General features: G+C 44.8%; 1 protein-coding gene and 1 non-coding gene across 2 annotated transcripts in view; both read right to left on the reverse strand.

Annotated features, from left to right (window-relative positions):
• The window catches only part of LOC126200001 (homeobox protein six1-like), a gene marked incomplete at its 3' end in the record, with an annotated part of 471023 nt that overhangs the window by 96528 nt on the left and 357911 nt on the right, over window positions 1-16584 (reverse strand). The window lies entirely within an intron of this gene.
• On the reverse strand, window positions 6068-6142 carry Trnat-ugu (transfer RNA threonine (anticodon UGU)). The gene has a single exon. It is a non-coding gene; the product is annotated as a tRNA-Thr (tRNA).

Raw genomic sequence — 16584 nt, forward strand, 5'->3', positions numbered from 1 at the left:
GTCCAGACCGTGAACGCGGATGCGCGCAGTTGTGATGCGCAGTTGTGTTTATCTGCGGCCCGGCTGACGGGAGCAACAGGATGGTTCCGGTGGCCCCAGGAAGCTCGCTGATGCTATCACACATGCGCGCCACTCTGCTGCCTCACACATGCCATGTGTCTACTTTGTATGCTGCCGGTGGACGCGCACATCACACTTAGAAAAAAGCCACGGTAGGCTACTTTCCTATGTTAAAAGTACTCTACGGATTATTGTTATTCTGATTGATTATAACATTTAAATAGCATTTAAGGTCAGTATTCTCACAAAACATCTGTTATTTTTATGTAATTGAAACTTAAAAATCATTAACTAATCAATATTTGGTCACGTGATCGAGAACGCTCTGTTACTGAGTGATGCTCTTGTGACGTCGCAGACTACGAGTAAGACGAAGCACTTCGTGTGTTATACGAGCGGTAGCTGAAGTTAGTAGGTTTTTACTTACTTTCTGCAAAGAGTTTAGCTATTTAGTGATGAAAAACGCAATTGCAACTTGTAAGTAACAATGGAAAGTAGTTTTGTGAACGATGATAGTGGAAGCCTTGCGAAAGTTGACGCGTTAATGCTCCACCCATTTAGCGCGGCGATATGTGCGACGAAGGACTTTCTTGTACCAGCTCCCTGCAGCATCATTAAACTCGCTCAAAACTAAGGAATTGTAGAACTTCTACAAATCGGTCCGTATATTATAACTAGATTGTCAACTAACAATCATGAGCTGCGACCCAAAGAACAATAAAATTATTCTTGGCAAAACTTAGCGCTCATTTACTCTATAGAAGACACTCATCAGAGGGCGTTCGGTAGCGAAGGAAGGACTGCAAGGATTGATGGAGGCCTGAAAAAAAAAAAAAAAAAAAAAAAAAAAGTTGCGCAAGGAATAGCGCGTCCTACTGCAGATAAAGAGATCACGTGTTCAAATCCTGGAAGGGTCATACATTTTAAAAAGTTTGGCATGAAATGCGAAAATAACGTTAGCAAGAACTGATTGTAGCAATTTTTTCGATTGTGGGAGGTATTATATATAGCTTCAGATTAATCTTAGTTTGAGAAATGGACAACAGAAGGTAAATGCATTTACTTTGCGAACAAACAATCCACACTTTTGGAAAGCATTGCTAGTTGCGAAGATAACCATCATGCGCCCACAGTACAACGAAGCGTAGGACGATGATGTTATACGAAAAGATACAAAGCGTGTACAACATGCAGGTGTCACGAACGTAAGGACTGTGATGTTTATGAGATGTTGTGGGGAAGGCTAACCAAAGACTGCGTTTTATTGGCAGGACACTTAGAAAATGTAACAGACCTGCTAAGGAGACTGCCTACACTATGCTTGTCCGTCGTCTTTTTAGAATACTGCTGCGCGGCGTGGGATCCTTACCAGATAGGACTGACGGAGTACATCGAAAAAATTCAAATAAAGACAGCACGTTTTGTATTATCGCGAAATATGGGTGATAATGTCACAGAAATGATACAGGATTTGGGCTGGACATCATTAAAAGAAAGGCGTTTTTCGTTGCGACGTGTGTAGACACATTTAAAGAAAAATACAGCATTCATTCGGTGAACATCATATTGCTGACAACACCATTGCCCCGTAACTGCCCACCTTGCACCCCCTCGACCCCTCTCACTTCCCTCTTCACCCCGCAGAAAATGAAAAAAGTGACCTCTTCGTGGACGGGACATTAAACCCTAATATTTCTTCCTTCTTTCATATGGAACATTGATGAACATTAGTGTTCTTTCGGACAGATTTCTGCAACATTTTTTCGACCTCAATAATTACTGTGGGTTCCCTCTGGGCAGAGTTACTCCACAGTTTACCGAATCCGGCTACGGAGCCAAGTCGATGACTCTTAAGAGCGAGGAGACGTTGCTAGGCGTGTGGACGCCACGCGTGGAGAGTCCGTGCGAGGCGACGCAGGGAGCAGCCGGCGTGTGTCAACGGCGCTGGCGACGGACGCGTCCCAGAAGACACGCCGGCCTCCGCTCCCCGCTTTCCGCTGCCACTCAAACGCCAAGTGGGCACGTCGCAGGCGCGACGACGCGGGAACACCTCCGATACTGCTGCCGCCGCAGGGAACGCTCGTCACTTCCTTGACATGCAGCGCGCGCTCGTAGGCTAGTGTCCTACACATGCTACTGATCTTATTTTCTTGTGGGTACTGCCGTGGGAATTTTTTTAATTGCATTTTTGGCTTGGAACGGCAAAAAGAAATTAGCAAACAATATTTACAAGAGTGTCATATTAACGTAATTACGATTTCCATAGTAGAACCACGAAAAGGGTTCGATGTGCAATGTAACTTCTTAACACACTACTGGCCATTAAAATTGCTTCACCATGAAGATGTGCGACAGACGCGAAATTTAACCGACAGAAAGAAGATATTGTGATATGCAAGTGATTAGCTTTTCAGAGCAGTCACACAAGGTTGGCGCCGGTGCCGACACCTACAACGTGCTGACATGAGGAAAGTTTCCAAACGATTTCTCATACACAAACAGCAGTTGACCGGCGTTGTCTGGTGAAACGTTGTTTTGATGCCTCGTGTAACGAGGAGAAATGCGTACCATCACGTTTCCGACTTTGATAAACGTCGGATTGTAGCCTATCGCGATTGCGGTTTATCGTATCACGACATTGCTGCTCGCGTCGGTCGAGATCCAATGACTGTTAGCAGAATATGGAAGTGTTTGGTTCAGGAGGGTAATACGGAACGCCGTGCTGGATCCCAACGGCCTCCCAACACTTGCAGTCGAGTAGACAGGCATCTAATCCGCATTGCTGTGCAGCCACGTCTCGATCCCTGAGTCAACAGATGGGGACGTTTGCAAGACAACAACCATCTGCACGAACAGTCCGACGACGTTTGCAGCAGCATGAACTATCAGCTCGGAGACCATGGCTGCGGTTACCCTCGACGCTGCATCACAAATAAGAGCGCCTGCGATGGTGTATTCAACGACGAACCTGGGTACACGAATGGCAAAATGTCATTTTTTCGGATGAATCTATGTTCTGTTTACAGCATCATGACGGTCGCATCCGTGTTTGGCGATATCGCGGTGAACGCATATTGTAAGCGTGTATTCGTCATCGCCATACTGGCGTATCACCCGGCTTGATGGTATGGGCTGCCATTGGTTACACTTCTCGGACACCTCTTGTTCGCATTGGCGGGACTTTGTACAGTAGACATTACATTTAAGATGTGTTACGACCCGTGGCTCTACCCTTCATTCGATCCCTGCGAAACCATACATTTCAGCAGGATAATGCACGACCGTATGTTGCAGGTCCTGTACGGGCCTTTCTGGATACAGAAAATGTTCGACTCCTGCCCTGGCCAGCACATTCTCCAGATCTCTCACCAATTGAAAACGTCTGGTCAATGGTGGCCGAGCAACTGGCTCGTCACAATACGCCAGTTACTACTGTTGATGGACTGTGGCATCGTGTTGAAGCTGCATGGGCAGCTGTACCTGTACACGCCATCCAAGCTCTGTTTGACTCAATGCCCAGTCGTATCAAGGCCGTTATTACGGCCAGAGGTGGTTGTTCTGGGTACTGATTTCTCAGGATCTATGCAGCCAAGTTGCGTGTAAATTTAATCACATGTTGGTTCTAGTATAATATATTTGTCCAATGAATACCCGTTTATCATCTGCATTTCTTCTTGATGTAGCAATTTTAATGGCCAGTAGTGTATTAACGACGTGTTTGTGATGTAACCGCTGCCTTGCGTATCAATAGTGCAGCCACGAGTCGGCTCTCCAGGGCTGGACAAGTGTCGCTCCTGCGAAAGGCCCCCGGCGGCCGGCGGCCGGCAGCGTACGCGGAAGCGCGTGGCGAGGACAAGGGCGAGGTGTCAGGTGTCGCCGGTAGAAAGCCGCCTGGCTGGCTTTCCTCTTCTCTTATGTTTCATCAAGGAGGCGGCACGTCGCCGTGTCATCGTCACCTCTGCGCCAGGTAACAGTCAAATAAGCTCATTACGGCAGAAAATCAAGAGTGTACTGCAGATCGTTCTAAGAAGGCAATTTCCAATCCTACATGTCGAAATCTATCCTGAAATCTTCCACACAGGAAGAATACTCCGAAAGAAATCCACTGTCAAAATTTCATCTGCTAAGGCGTACTGCAAATATTTTTTTAAAAAATGTTAAAGCTACTCATTTTTGTCATACGGAGAACCGCTTATACCAGGCTTTTGCGTGGCTCTTCTGCCCGGCGAATAAGCAGAAACAGCTGTGACAAGAGGACTTAGCGCCGGGTAACGCGAAATCCAAAGTGAGCACACGTAAATTTTAAGCATTTAAACCATACCAAAAATGTCTCACTTCAATAATTTTCTGAATAACTTGAAGTTCATATCGACAGTTAAACTGTTGCACATGTAATCGTTACACGGCATGCAGAAGAAAGAAAATCATGACAGTATGATTTTACATTACAGACGATTTCCATAAGTCAGGACTTTAATTTGTTGACATTAAATGTTTTTTAACAATTCCTGTAGCACAGTTCTTATGATCATATTTGAATATTGTATATTTCAGTACCAAAGAAACAGCTCCTTGTTTATTTTCTGTAGTCACCACGAAAATGCGAAGTGTATATTGGTTGACTAAAACAAACTTTTTCCTTGCACCAGGCACAGTTGAAAAAAAGTTAATACATTGAGGGACTTCACAATAAGTAGTAATTTTATTTAGACGGAACTGGAATGGACTAAGAAATGGTCGTGGCCGTGGTTTTGCATATTGTGCTGCGTACCAGGCGATCTTAATCAAATTCGTAAAATGTGACGGTGCAAACAGGCAGTGCAGAAAAGACTGACGATTAACAATAGTGTTCAGCTGATTAAACTAAAATGACGATGAGTTATAGGAAAGTATACTGGGCAAGAATTTTCTGCAAAATGCTTTATACTATTGAAAAAATTTCTTATCGAGGGGCTGAATCACACCATTAGTTCCGGATGGAATCCGAATTATATTAACAGCCTTTTCGTCGACCTCCTAAAGACAGACGTGTCGTTACGTGTAGGCCTAGAGTTCAACAAAAGTAATGAATTTTTTCCGTAAATGGTAAGAAGACGTTTCGAATGTAACATTAAAAATTATTCTCTCCCTTTTTTCACAATATGCTACGTCGATTACAAGTAAACAATCTTTTTTTATCTTTGATCCTAATTTTGCTTGAGATTACTGAATACAGCTGTAAAGCTGCGGAAACAGTAATCGACTGATACTTATTACAGGGATTGTTGTATACGAATGTCTCATAGTATTCATCAACTGCACAAGCGACTCTGTCTTTCTTCTCTCTAAATGATGAAGTGAGATTTGTATGAAACCTGGCTGATTTGCTTTATACTAATTACATCTCTACACGTTTACTTGATGTAAACTTCGTAACTTTACAGCTTCCTTTACGGTATAATTTCATGAATCTGTTCAACCAGTTCAAAGAAGTCTGGAAATCAGTTATGTTCATCTCATTTGCAAGCCAGAGCGCCCTCTTTCGCAGATCTCCCTTGGTAATCGTGAAATGACTCTCGCGAACAGTTCTAAATCTTTTGAATAGTTTTCCTTTCAAAATTTTGCGGGTCTCATTTTGACACTATTTCGTACTTCGTGTAAATCTGTCTTCTATTTTTACAATTCATGATCAGATTTTACGAAACGAAAGAGCATTTGCACTCTGCTTAAGTTTAAGCGTTTTCCTCCTCCTTCGTTTCACCAATAAATTTACAACCTTTTCTTTGTCACGGAAAGCTATTACTGCATATGTTTGCTTTGAGCTTGGAAGGTACACTGTTTTTGTTCTGGTCTTTAATTAGCACAACTCAATGAATTGTCAGAGTTATTTCCTGTTTCTTCTGATGTTCCACAATTTCTAACAAAATGTCGACATCATTGTCGAATAATTTAACTAATAAATATCAAATAGACACCCTAGCTGCAAGCAGGCGTTGATACACTTCATTGGGGACATGTTGAAAATGTGTGCCCCGACCGGGACTCGAACCCGGGATCTCCTGCTTACATGGCAGACGCTCTATCCATCTGAGCCACCGCGGGCACAGAGGATAGTGCGTCTGCAGGGACTTATCCCTTGCACGCTCCCCGTGAGATCCACATACCCAACATAAGTCCCTGCAGACGCACTATCCTCTGTGCCCGCGGTGGCTCAGATGGATAGAGCGTCTGCCATGTAAGCAGGAGATACCGGGTTCGAGTCCCGGTCGGGGCACACATTTTCAACATGTCCCCAATGAAGTGTATCAACGCCTGCTTGCAGCTAGGGTGTCTATTTAATTATCATTTCATTTCGAGCAAAGCTGCATGGTCATCGGCGGTAACTGTTCTTTCGGGAACAGATACTACCGTCATATATAGTTAATAAATATCACATATGTAGGTCTTCGGGAGAAGTATGTGATTTCGACTGCATATGACTTTCTTCATATCTCATCTTTTCAATTGGATTCCACATTACTGTGAGTCTCTGAAACCTGCACAATGACATATACTACTATTAGCAGGCATAATACCAAGAAATCACAAAGAAAATTAATTAAGTTTAATCTCCATTGTTAACACTTAGCGATACCGCCAAGGCAACTATTAATTGTTATGGATATTAAACGAGTTGAAAATTCGGGCAATCAGTAACTGTGAACAACTGTATCAGAAAAATTATTAACGGAAATCGAAACTCGCTTTGCAAATTACGATCGCGCTGTGCCGTGTTATGTGTTTAGCGACGTGCCGTCAACCAGGGATGCATGCCCAGTGCGGCGTAGCAGCTAAAATTTTGGCATTGTTCTTGAGGGTATTTTTGTCTCTGTTGTTGCAACTACAAAAATGCGTGATTTTTTTCACCAGACGCGTTTCGCTTTATTGTGGTAAATTATCATCAGTGATCTGTAATTAAGTTATATACATTTTGATTTGTTTGTGTTTATTTCAGTGTATTCGCCACGTACAAAAAAATCAGGGCAGGTTTCGACATGTCGGATTGGACAGTTCCCTTGTAAGAGTTATTTTAGGAGTAAAGTTAGTGATGAAGGTGAAGCAGACCCAGTTGATCCTATATAATGACTGACGAACAACTGTTTCACGTTTTATGTGAGAGACCACTTTCAGACAAAGTTGCTAGCCAGTGTCTCTGTTATTTAAAACACGTACTAAGTAAAGAAACGATAAAATAAGGCGTTTCAGTCTCAACATTAAATCCTTTAATGAATAGAAATTTTGTACTCCAGATTCCTGGGTGAGTATGGAGGGGGAGTAAGGGCAAGTGTTGCCTCTTACCCTCCTACCCCAACGTTCTTTGCGGACGCCTATGCTATAGCACACCGTAAGCCAGGAGCAAATAAAAGTTGCACGAAACTTCTACTGCAGTGGCTCGCTGATAACGCTCAGACACAATGCCAGGCACCTAGTGACAACACAGTTCTCGTCAGTGACAGTGTTACATTTGTTGACGATGTACTTGATGGAGGTACTGAATAGCAGCCTCCTACTGTTGTATAGCTGGAGGGACCAATGCCAACTGTATGCTCTCAAATGCCAGATAGTTTAATCCAGTAAGCCACGACGACCTTCTACGCCCCGTTTCGTTGCCCTTCATGGCAAACCGTCATGCTTTTACATTTCAGCAAGATAATGCCTTCCCGCACGCGGCTAGATTTCTACTGCTTGTCTCCGTGCTTGCCAAACAAGCAATGTCGCCGGATGTCTGCCCAGTCGAGAACGTTTGGAGCAGTATGGGCAGTGGCCTCCAACTAGTTCTGGATTTTGAAGGTCTAACGCTCCACTTGAACAGGATTTGGCACGACCTCCCTCAGGAGGACATCTCAGTCAATGCCAAACCGAATAACTGATCGCGTAAGGGCTAGAAGTGGACCAACGGCTTACAGACTTGCTCAATTTGTGAAGCTCTTTCTCTTGAATAAATCATCCGATTTTTCTGAAATTGTAAAAATTTGCTTGTATGTGCATTGAAAGATGGCTACGCTGAGACACAGCGCCAGAGATTGCCACAAAGATTATTATTCCGCCGCATCCACTGGCAGTAGTAGTTCAAAGGATGTCGAGAGCAGTCGTTGTTCTGTTGGGTGAGAGAGCAGACGATCTGAGTGTTGACTGAAATGTTGTACTGTTCGGTTGGTCCCAATCCCTCTTGCTCACAGGTACAGTCAACAAAGCATCTGGCTCGTGTTCATTTACTAGACTTGTAATTCTGGTTTCTATGTGCAATTATAGTATAGATGGAAGAAGATGCAATTGGCAGAATATATTTGAGAAGGGCTTTTGATTTATGATGCTGATGTAGTGGATATTTTCGTCAATATATATTGGGGTAAAAAGATTTACAGTTTTCTTTAATAACAATCCCTCTTGCTCACAGGTACAGTCAACAAAGCATCTGGCTCGTGTTCATTTACTAGAGTTGTAATTCTGGTTTCTATGTGCAATTATAGTATTTCTGGTTTTCCAATTAGTTAATTGTAAATGGTGTTTAAAATATTTTGTCGTATTGAGAAAGAACCGAGCCAGATACATGTACGTTGAGTCACACTACCACACACGGAACAGTTACACTTGTGCTTTGTTGTTTCGTAGCTTTTATAGTTGCAGGGGACTTAATTAATCAATTGTGTTAATGGAAATTCCTTGTCATTCTTTATTTTTATTTTATGCAGTCAGATTGCGTGCCAATAATAGTCAGGGCCAACCGGTTACGAGACTTCTTAACCGGTCACACAGCTAGTAAAATTATTGCATTTATTCATTAATATTAGTCTTTTCTTTTTAATTAAGCTCCATGCAACATGTATATCTGGTCTACCGATTTTCGTCCCATTTCGATAATTCCTCGGTGGTGCGTCTCTTTTTCTTTTTTTCTTTGTGCTAGAGTGTGTTTCACTGAATCGATGTAGATGTGTTTAGTTTCCTACATAAACTGATAATGGCATGTATATTCCAGAATCGATTATGCACGTCATATAAATAAGCCTCGGCAAATTTGTAATCTTTCGAGTGACGCATGCATTACGACTGTATATGTTCGACATGCCTTCGTCATCTACAGCGGAGAGATTAAAATTGTACTGGAAGTCTAAATGCTACGATTTCGATTAACTGCCTCTAGACGCCATTACTAGAATCGTCCGTAACGGAGGGTAATATACTGTCTCCGAGACGCGTTACCGTGAGGGAAGTGTGGATTTACGACGGTGCGAGCTTGAAAAACTGGCGTTAATTTTCATCCGAAAGTTTTGTCGCTGCCGGGGAGATTTATGTCGTTGTTGCCATATGACCAGTAAACGAGTTTGTTGCTGAAACCAGGCTTCACCGCAACGTCCTCATGTTTCTCGTTTCTTTGCTCGCGGCGCGCCTGTAAATTCCAAAATATCTCTTTCGGAGAGTCACATAAACAGGCGGAGTACGCGAGCGGCGTCTCCGCCGCGGACTGCGCAGTAAAACACGCGCCCGCGGCCGAGAATACCCGCGCCGCGCGCGGTGTGAATGACGGTCGTCGCGCTGCGCCGCTATCGCCGCGGCGTGTCACCGCCGCCCGGCCGGTATTTACGCACTACGGAGTTAAAAAGGCGCAACCTCTGGCCCGCGGCCAGCGGCCCGCGCGCTCCCTATCTGCCGACGCAAACATTTTTATCGGCCCGCTGCTCGGTGAATGGACACGCCGCCTGCTGCTCTTGACGGCCGGAGGTCCCCTGCGGTAGGTCAGGGCTCGGTCGCGCCACCACCCACCGGCCAATAGCGAGCTGTGCAGACGTCGAGCACAGCATGTTCGCACACTCAAACCATGATGGTGCTCATGGTCCAAAGGTTTGGGTGCATGACAGCGAGGTATCTTCTGAGACGGGTGTGAACAACAGTGACACAAAAAATTAGCAATTACTATATACAAAAGCCACTACAAAATTTATACACACACACGGTCCATTGATAGTGACCGGGCCAAATATCTCCCGAAATAAGCATCAAACGAAAAAACTACAAAGAAGGAAACTCGTCTAGCTTGAAGGGGGAAACCAGATGGCGCTGTGGTTGGCCCGCTAGATGGCGCTTCCATAGGTCAAACGGATATCAACTGCGTTTTTTTAAAATAGGAACCTCCATTTTTATTACATACTGGTGTAGTAGGTAAAGAAATATGAATGTTTTAGTTGGACCACTTGTTTCACTTTGTGATAGATGGCGCTGTAATAGTCACAAACGTATAAGTACGTGGTATCACGTAACATTCCGCCAGTGCGGACGGTATTTGCTTCGTGATACATTACCCGTGTTAAAATGGATCGTTTACCAATTGCGGAAAAGGTCGATATCGTGTTGATGTATGGCTATTGTGATCGGACCGTTCGCCGGATAGTTACGTTATTTAAGGAAACAGGAAGTGTTCAGCCACATGTGAAACGTCAACCACGACCTGCAACAAATGATGATGCCCAAGTAGGTGTTTTGGCTGCTGTCGCGGCTAATCCGAACATCAGTAGCAGACAAACTGCGCGACAATCGGGAATCTCAAAAACGTCGGTGTTGAGAATGCTACATCAACATCGATTGCACCCGTACCATATTTCTATGCACCAGGAATTGCATGGCGACGACTTTGAACTTCGTGTACAGTTCTGCCACTGGGCACAAGAGAAATTACGGGACGATGACAGATTCTTTGCACGCGTACTACTTAGCGTCATTCACCAATAGCGGTAACGTAAACCGGCATAATATGCAATGTTGGGCAACGGAAAATTCATGATGGCTTCGACAAGTGGAACACCAGCGACCTTGGCGGGTTAATGCATGATGCGGCATATGGGAGGAAGGATAATTGGCCCCCATTTTATCCATGGCAATCTAAATGGTGCAATGCTGATTTCCTACGTAACGTTCTGCCGATGTTATTACAAGATGTCTCACTGCATGACAGAATGGCGATGCACTCACAACATGATGGATGTCCGGCACATAACTCGCGTGCGGTTGAAGCGGTATTGAATAGCATATTTCAGGTGGATTGGTCGTCGAAACACCATACCGTGGCCCACACGTTCACCGGATCTGACGTCCCCGGATTTCTTTCTGTGGGGAAAGTTGAAGGATATTTGCTATCGTGATCCACCGACAACGCCTGACAACATGCGTCAGCGCATTGTCAATGCATGTGGGAACATTAAGGAAGGCGAACTACTCGCTGTTGAGAGGAATGTTGTTACACGTATTGCCAAATGCATTAAGGTTGACGGACATCATTTCGAGCATTTATTGCATTAATTTGGTATTTACAGGTAATCACGCTGTAACAGCATGCGTTCTCAGAAATGAAAAGTTCACGAAAGGTACATGTATCACATTGGAACAACCGAAATAAAATGTTCAAACGTACCTAAGTTCTGTATTTTAATTTAAAAAACCAACCTGTGACCAACTGTTCGTCTAAAATTGTGAGCCATATGTTTGTGACTATTACAGCGCCACCTATCACAAAGCGACTTCCAACTAAAACATTCATATCTCTTTACGTACTACACGAATATGTAATAAAAATGTGGTTTCCTATTTAAAAAAAAACTCAGTTGATATCCGTTTGACCTATGGCAGCGCCATATAGCGGGCCAACCATAACGCCATCTGGTTTCCCCCTTCAAGCTAAACAAGTTTCGTTCTTTGTAGTTTTTTCGTTTGACCCTCATTTCGTGAGATATTTGGCCCAGTCATGATCAATGGACCACCATATATATATATATATATATATATATATATATATATATATATATATATATATATATATATATATGTGTGTGTGTGTGTGTGTCTGGAAACACTTTAACGCTTTGGTTCCATGTTACAACTCATTTTTTCCAACTCATTCATCACGGGGAAAATACGACTCTTTCTCAGAGGAGATGTTCAATATCCCCTCCTTGAGCATTGATACATGCATCAACCCGTAGTAGTAGTGAATCTCGGATACGCTGATGTATTCCTGGAGTACTGAGTGTGGTTTCGCAGCTTTCCATAATACAAACAAGAGAGTTTGAACACATACACAAGATATTTCAAATGCCCCCCCCCCCCCCCAAATAAAAGTTCAGTGAGTTTAGGTGCGGAGAGGGTGGCGACCAGGCTATTGGTCCATCTCTACCTATCCAACTGTCACCGAATCTGTTATTTAGAGGCCGAATCCTAAAAGAAGGAGGTGCTCCATCGTGCATGGAGTACATTTCTTGTCGAACAGCTTAAGGCACATCTGTCAGGTAGAACATTCTCTTCGAAATTATGACATTGTCCGTTGAGACTTGGTGGAAGAAAGTGAGGCCCTACTAAACAGTCACCAACAATGTCGGCCCAAACATTGACAGAAAATATGTGTTGATGACTTGCTTCATCAGTTTCGTGGGGATTGACGTATAGCCTTATTTGTCGATTGTGAAAATTTACAGTCTGATCTCGTCGTATCTCGTTGGAGAAAATGAATTGTAACATGGAAACAAAGCGTTTCCAGAGCAATGTTCGTATAACATAATTTCTTCGTCTATGTGTGAGGAATGTGTCTTGAGATTTGTGCCGAACATTTTTGTTACAACCCGCCTCAAACGTTTAGAGATGAACACTGTCCAGCAGCATTAATGGCACCATCTGTTAAAAGCGTGAATAAGCACCTTTTGCAGCCTTGACCGCTCGAGACATGCAGGAAGAGAGTCAGTGACGTTCTGGGAGCTGCTGACAAGGATTTGGAGCCCTGCTGACTCCAGTGCCGTGGCCAGCTGGACTACGTTTCTCGGCTGAGGACACATGGCGGGAACGGTCTGACCGATGTGGTCCCAAAGGATTTTAAATCCGGAGAGTTTGATAGCCACAGGAGTATCCTGGTGTTACTAGAAATACGCGCGTACACTGCGAGCACTTTGCTGCTGATAGATGCCTCCGTGCCAAGGAAAAAACAAACTGCATGCTGGGCTGGGCATGGCCCCAAAGATAGATGCATTCTTATGTTGATACATTGTGCCATCCAGAATGACGAGATCACCCAGGGAATGCCGCGAAAACATTCCTAAGACCATTACACTCCCTCCTTCGGCCTTGACTCTTCCGAAGAATTGTTGTAGGGTGTTTGCTTTTGTGGTGTCACCGCCAGACACCACACTTGCTAGGTGGTAGCCTTTAAATCGGCCGCGGTCCGTTACTATACGTCGGACCCGCGTGTCGCCACTATCAGTGATTGCAGACCGAGTGCCGCCACACGGCAGGTCTAGTCTAGAGAGACTTCCAGCACTCGCTCCAGTTGTACAGCCGACTTTGCTAGCGATGGTTCACTGTCTACATACGCTCTCATTTGCCGAGGCGACAGTTTAGCATAGCCTTCAGCTACGTCATTTGCTACGACCTAGCAAGGCGTCATATTCAGTTACTGTGAATGTATTCTGAACAGATAATATTGTGAATCATGTACCGTCAAGAGCGACGTTCATCATTAATGAATTAAAGTTAAGTGTCAAACTAGCTACGTCCGCTTTCTGAATTGTAATTCCTTGTCATGTTCCAGACCTCACGTCAGTATAGTCCTTCCCTCCTCACGCCAGCCTGCGTGAGCTAAAACGAGTACATTTCGGCCTCCTCTAGTAACACGGTGTTGGCTCTTCAGCCAACACAACATTGGCGACGAGGATGGGATCTTTGCCTTTCGCGTACATTTCGGCCTCGTCTAGTAGCACGGTGTTGGCTCTTCAGCCAACACAACAGCTTTCAGACTTTCCATGCCGATGAAGCACGAAACCTGATCAGTCTGAAACGGTTATCTTTCGTCACTCAGTGGCCGTGCCGCTGCGGTATTGTAGTGCAATTTTCATCCTTCATCGCCGATGAACAAGTCAGGATGGGTACTTGAACCAGGCACTTGGTGCGGATGCCTGTATACAGCAACGTTCATTGAACAGTAATTGAAAATACAGGCTTGATTCATCTGGGTGGTCAGGCGCTCGGTAATTGCACGTCTGTTCGCTCGTACACGTCTACACAGTCGTCGTTTAGCCCTGTCATCTACAGCTGATGGTGCCCCACAGTTGCTTCCGCATTAGTTTTGAATAGCACTATTTTGCCATACTTGGTTTACCCGAACCATGGCGGCATGGAACAGCTTACAAAGGAAGACGTTTACGAAATCGTTTCACCCCTGTCCCGGAAATCAGTGATCACGCCCTTTTGGACGTCAGATCAATCGCTCCGTTTCCGTCTGCGCCGTTTTTAGGCGTCCGACGGACACGTTTTACACACATCAAAAAAAGGTTTTGCATCATCTCGGTTGCGAGAATTCCGGAACCTGTACAGAAAATTGCAATAGAGATCAACATAGACATCATTTAAGCCCTTTTTAATGCTCATGAAGACCACACATTGCATGTTGTACCACCATACAGCGAGACCTTCAGAGGTGGTGGCTCAGACTGCAGTACACACCGGTACCTCTAATACCCAGTTACACGTCCTCTTGCATTCACGCATGCCTGTATTCGTCGTAACATGCTATCCACTAGTTCATCAAGGAACTGTTGGTTCAGATTGTCCCACTCCTCAATGGCGATTCGGCGTAGATCCCTCAGAGTGGTTGGCGTGCCACATCGTCCATAAACAGCCCTTTTAAATCTACCCCAAGGATGTTCGATAGGGTTCATGACTGGAGAACATGCTGGAAACTCTGTTCGAGCGATATTGTTATCCTGAAGGAAGTCATTCACAAGATGTGAACAATGGGGGCGCGAATTGTCGTCCATGAAGACGAATGCCTCGCCAGTATGCTGCCGACATGGTTGCACTATCGGTCGGACGATGACATTCACGTATCGTACAGCCGTTACGGCACCTTCCATGACCACCAGCGGCGTACGTCGGCCCCACATAATGCCACCCGAAAACAGTAGGGAACCTCCACTTTGAAGCACTCGCTGGACTGCGTGTCTAAGGCGTTCAGATTGACAGAGTTGCCTTCAAACACTCATCGGTGAAGAGAACGTGATGCCAATCCTGAGCGGTCCATTGGGCATGTTGTTGGGCCCATCTGTACCGCGCTGCGTGGTGTCGTGGTTGCAAAGATGGACCTCGTCATGGACGATGGGAGTGAAGTTACGCATCATGCAGCCTATTGCGCCCAGTTTGAGGTCGTAACGCGACGTTTTGTGGCTGTACGAAAAGCATTATTCAACATGCTGGCGTTGCTTTCAGGGTTCCTCCGAGCCATAATTCGTAGGTAGCGGTCATCCACTGCAGTAGTAGCGCTTGGGCGGCCTGAGGCAGTTCCTGTCTCTCTCCGTATCTCCTACATGTCCGAACAACATCGCTTTGGTTCACTCCGAGACACCTGGAGACTTCCCTTGTTGAGAGCTCTTCCTGGCACAAAGTAACAATGCGGAAGCGATCGAACCGCGGCATTGACCGTCTAGGCATGGTTGAACTGCAGACAACACGAGCCGTGTATCTCGTTCCTGGTGGAATGACTGGAACTGATCGGCTGTCGGATCCCCTCCGTCTAACAGGCGCTGCTCATGCATGGTTGTTTACGTCTTTGGGACTGTCAAATGGACTGTGTCTGTGATACAATATTCATAGTCAACGTCTATATTCAGGAGTTCTGGGAACCGGGGTGATGCAAAACATTTTTTTGATGTGTGTATATACCCTCCACTGCTAATGCTGCCACCTGTCGTCTGTAAGTGGTTATTGCACGTTGATGTCGAAGGTAGGCAGTGGTCACATTAATGTGACTCGGACCGTCTAGATCACTTACGGGGAACAAATTTTGTAAAAGACAGTATCTTCGCTGACTGTTCCCAGTGACGCTGTGAGTCTTCTTATTGAATTCACCTGCCCTGGGACGACGAGATTTCACCAACCTACCAGGATTTACTAACCAGATGTGCTGCAGCTGCATCCTAGCTACATGAGTAAATTGATGGAGTGATTTTCAACAAGATAACCTTCGGAACGAATGTGTCCAAACAGAGAGAGGTATTTTAGAAGCGAATCAGGATCTCGGCCAATCCCTCTTTATGCGACGCAGATGACTGATTATAGGTAACATAGATCGTAAACTTACGTCGCAGTGTTTAATGCCGTGCCGCCTGTCAGGAGCATGAACAGTAATAAAAGGCGCCTAACGCAAGCAGACATTTTGTCTCTAACAAAGTTTGTTCCTCATGACTTGATCTAGATTTTTGATGCAAAGACTTTGAAAAACCTATCTGATAAAAAGTATCCGGAAACCTCTTCGTGGACATTAGATATGTGTCCACCCTTCGCCTTTACGAGGGCTTGAGCTCTGCTGGGGACACTTTCAGTGATGTGTTTGAATATCTGTGGAGGAAGAGCAGCCCATTCTTCCTCAAGAGACAAAATCAGAGAGGGTAGTGATACTGGACATTGGCGTCTGGAGCTAAGTCGACTTTCTGACTCTGCACATAACTTTGTTTCAGCACTCTACCCATAACTTAAAAT

This window comes from Schistocerca nitens, chromosome 1, assembly GCF_023898315.1.
Source record: "Schistocerca nitens isolate TAMUIC-IGC-003100 chromosome 1, iqSchNite1.1, whole genome shotgun sequence".
Classification (NCBI taxonomy): domain Eukaryota; kingdom Metazoa; phylum Arthropoda; class Insecta; order Orthoptera; family Acrididae; genus Schistocerca; species Schistocerca nitens.